Below are 4369 nucleotides of genomic sequence, written 5' to 3'. Positions count from 1 at the left end.
GTGAATTTTTATTCTGAAAAATTGGCCCAGAGAAAAAGTTTGAGACCCACTCCTGTACACTTTCGAGTACAGCAAAATACCTTTTTTTCAGCCAGAACTCACTGGAACTCAGTTCTGGTCCCTCTCAGGTGGGCACCACTGCCATTATAAGAGAGCAAGGGAGGCATTCATGGCAAGTTCTGGAACCTCTTTTTCTAGAAAAATAGCACTGAGCAGAATCTTAGAATGTCATAGTCCGTTGCTCAAACTTTGAGGGTGCAATTCATCTAACAAGCACTGTCAACAGAAGCGCCATGCAAGAACTTTTCCCTATGCACCCCTGGAAATTGGCTTGGGGGGACCCCAGAACAGGACCTGGGGAGGAGGAGATGGGGGTTGCTCCCTCCGGCAAGCTGCAATGCTTGTACAGAGCAGATGGATAACTCATCATAGTGCAAAATTGGATTACACCAGCAGTTTTCAACCTTTTTGAGTCCATGGCTCCCTTAACCAACTGCATTCTTTCTGCGGCACCCCTGGGGGGCTCAGGAGCCCAGTTATGTCACCCCTTGCCTGCAGAGCTGGCAGCCTCTCACTCTTTCTTGAACACCCTCCTTTGTGGAGGGTTCCCTCAGCCTCTTCTCCTCTCCTTGGGAGTCCTCTGAGCTGCCCCCCTGCCCAAGGAGAGGTGCCTCCTGACACTTCCCCACAGGGGCCTGGGATTTGTCTGTCCATTCCCAACAGCAGGGGCTGGTGGACTGGCTGGCTGGGCTCTCACTTGCTCACTCAGATGCTGCCTCTGCTCCTGGCAACCAGCACCCCCTGGCCAGCCCCAGAGGCACCATTCGCCTGTGGAGCTTGTAGCTAGGGCTGCTGCAACAAACAGCTGTGGAAGCCTTCAGGAGGCAGAGACATGAGAGGGCATCAGAGGAGGGAGGGAAGGAAAGAGGGACAGAGGCCAGCGTTGCCCGCGGCACCCCTGACCACCATTCAAGGCACCCCAGGGTGCCATGCCACACTGGATGAAAACCACTGGATTACACCCTAAGAAAGGCTTTAGAGTTCTAGGATGATGCAGCAATTAGGAAAAGAGTGGAGGATAAATAGGGCAACACTAGCCTTGCATGGAGAAAAGGAAAAGCATTCTGAGTTCCAGTCCACCAAATGGGCCTAAAACTTAATATTGACCAACATGGGATACATTTCAGACATTAGCTTATTCACACAGTTAGATTTACCCTTAAAGTGTATATGTGCCAATGGCATATATAGACTTTACTGAAAGGAGGCCTTGAAAGTATTTACTGTGGGCAGGCAACAGAGACTTCTTTGTTTCTTTTGGCAACTATTAATGAGACCCTACATTTTTAGGTGTTGGGAAACTTGTGTTCTTGATATTTTTAATTAAATACCAAGTTGCCGTGGTCCTTGGGATCGTATGTCTAAGCCACACTGAGAATGCTCTTCTGTTAACAGGGAGGGAACTTTATATATTTTCATATGTCTTGGTCCCAAATCGGCTCCTGAGAGCATGTTTCCTTTGCACGCCAAGCCTGAACTTCTCTACAAATGGAAAGTGAGACTGGAAATATTGGTGTAAGTCCTGCTGTAAAAGGCTGGCAGTCACATTTCAGGCTTCATAGTAATGTACATAGCATTAATTTAAAAGAAAAACATTATTTTATTTTTAAAAGAAAAGTCCTGAAACTTTAAATCATGGAAAACTTTTAAGAGGCTAATAAATGGGAGTGATTCAATGAATGAGAGCATTCTTCTCTACTCCAGATTGCAGATGGGGTTGATATAAGGCCAAAATGAAAATTCTAGCTTCTCTCAGAGGCAAAAGCTGGGGTTTTTTTTTTAACTCCTTGATTCTTGATTTGTTATACAGTGGTACCTCTGGTTACAGATGCTTCAGGTTACAGACACTTCAGGTTACAGACTCCGCTAACCCAGAAATAGTACCTCGGGTTGAGAACTTTGCTTCAGGATGAGAACAGAAATTGTGTGGCGGCAGCGGGAGGCCCCATTAGCTAAAGTGGTGCTTCAGGTTAAGAACAGTTTCAGGTTAAGAACAGACCTCCAGAATGAATTAAGTTCTTAACCCGAGGTACCACTGTACCCACTAATAAACTGCTTGGCTTTTGATGCTTGTAAACCCTGCAGATTGATTTGATTTTTGTCACCTAAGCTGAAAAGAACACTTTGTAGCAGTGGTGTAGCAACCCCTGCCTCCGGAGACCTGCCAAAGTTGCTGAGCTTTTCTTAGGAGACACCACCCTGCAGACACCCCCCCCCATGCCCAATGCACCTTGCCCCTGCCTTCCTATGCTACTGCTCTGTGGTTGGTGCGCATAATTAATCAATGTTATGCCCTCCAGGTGTTATATGAAACTATTGGCCTGGAAAAACTACCTTATGTTAGATAGTAGCTGTGAAAGTGATGTGTAAATTGACAGAGGAGGAAAAAAGTAGTCCTTGGAACAATTCCTTATCCATAAGTATTTAGAAATACCATGGTCTAAATCAGGGTTTTGCTCAGGGCTGGATTGCTGCTTGTATTATGAAGCATGTTTCCTCAGTTTTATTTAGATATACAGATGTGTGGTTTTCAGTCTTCCTTAGGAAACAGGATGCCTTGGATTACGTGTGTACCAAATGTCAGCACATCTGGTACCCCATTTTTAGGAAGTTTTGTACACATGTACATAATACCTCATTTCAGTTGTCTAGATATTTTAACCATTTGGGTTACACTTTAGCTTTCTTCAGGCATTTATTGCCTGAAGGGAGCAAGTGTGGTGAAATGGGGTGGGATGGCTCATGCATTTAGCTCCACCCTCCAAGTTGCACATCTCCAGCAGCCAGAGCGCACGGAAATGCTGTTTATCTTCCTGCTGCAGTGGTACCTATTTATCTACTTGAACTTATGTGCTTTGGAACTGCTAGGTTGGCAGAAGCTGAGACAAAGCAACAGAAGCTCACCCTGTTGCGCAGATTTGAACTGCCGACCTGATCACAGTGTCCTGTTGTGCCAGAAGCAGTTTAGTCCTGCTGACCACATGACCTGGAAAGCTGTCTGTGGACAAACACTGGCTCCCTCAGCCTGAAAAGTGAGATGAACACCGCACCCCATAGTCACCTTTGACTGGACTTAGCCATCCAGGGGTCCCTTACCTTTACCTTTTACCTTCTGGAGCCTGCTGTACACGCTCCCCTCATGATTTAGATGAAAATCCTACCCATGGTGACAAATCCTGCCCATAGTTACTCAAGTACAGTGAGTACATGTCATGGACCAATGGCTTTCCAGATGTTATTACGTTACAACTCCCATCATCCCCAACCATTGGCTATGCTATCTGACGCTGATTGTTTGGATTACAACAACATTTGGTAGGTGAAACTAAAAACCTAATTGAAAAAACTTTGTAGCATTATTTTCAAAGAAACTCTTACTGAAATATCTGGATGCAGTTTGTTCCTATTCAGTCTCTACAGCCACAGCAGGTGCTGCAACCTTCCAACAGTTTGACTCCATCCCCAAAGGGACTCTCCTCCATTGTCTCCCAACACAGACGGGTGCCAACAGATTGTTCCTGTAATCAGATGTTCTGGTTGATATGCCACTTGGTAAGATAGTTAACCAGAAAGCAAGCTGACCTTTTAATATCTGACTAGTTTATAACAGCTGTTGCAGCAACCCTAGAATGCAGTCTACAAAAGCCAGAAGCTAATAAGAAATGACAGGGTGAGAGCTTTCTTTGAAGTGCAATGTATATGCTTCGATATGTTTTATATATTGAGATGAGTTCATTCCAGTCTCCTAACACTAGGAATCTGGGATTACCTGGAAACTGATTGGCAAAAATTAGCTCTTGAGGAAAACTATCTTTTGAAAAGTGAGTAAGAAAGCAGCCCCAACTAGTGCTCAGGCACAAACAAAAGCCAGAGCTAAAATAAATGACAATAAGAAATAGGCAAATGTTCAAGTTATTAGCAAAGTGCAACAAAGCTTTTGGTTTAATTTGCCCATTTAGCATTCCATATGTAAGACTGCACTTTGTAAAGCAATAGCTGTGTTGGACGCAGAGATGAAATCTGGAAGACATATTCAGGGAACATTGTGTAAATGTGCCTGTTTTTTAGGAAGACCAGGAATGAGACCCACAAGTTGCATTATCTCCCTTGGAGACTTGAGAGACATACTTTCCATTATTGAGGCAAGTTGAAAGAGACCCCATAAAAATACTGCTGTGTGCTGCTTTTGTGTTGTTCTTCTTTTAGGGTGCCTATGGTTTGCTGGGCAGGAGAAAATGGTGGGCCCTCACCTTGTATGATCCATGCACTCTCTCTTTCGTCCTCTCCCTTTAAGACACAAAGGTTCAGG

Source organism: Podarcis pityusensis, assembly GCF_964106645.2.
Source record: "Podarcis pityusensis genome assembly, chromosome: 11".
Taxonomy (NCBI): Eukaryota; Metazoa; Chordata; class Lepidosauria; order Squamata; family Lacertidae; genus Podarcis; species Podarcis pityusensis.
The sequence above is the reverse complement of the archived record's forward strand: the minus strand, read 5'-3'. Positions refer to the sequence as shown.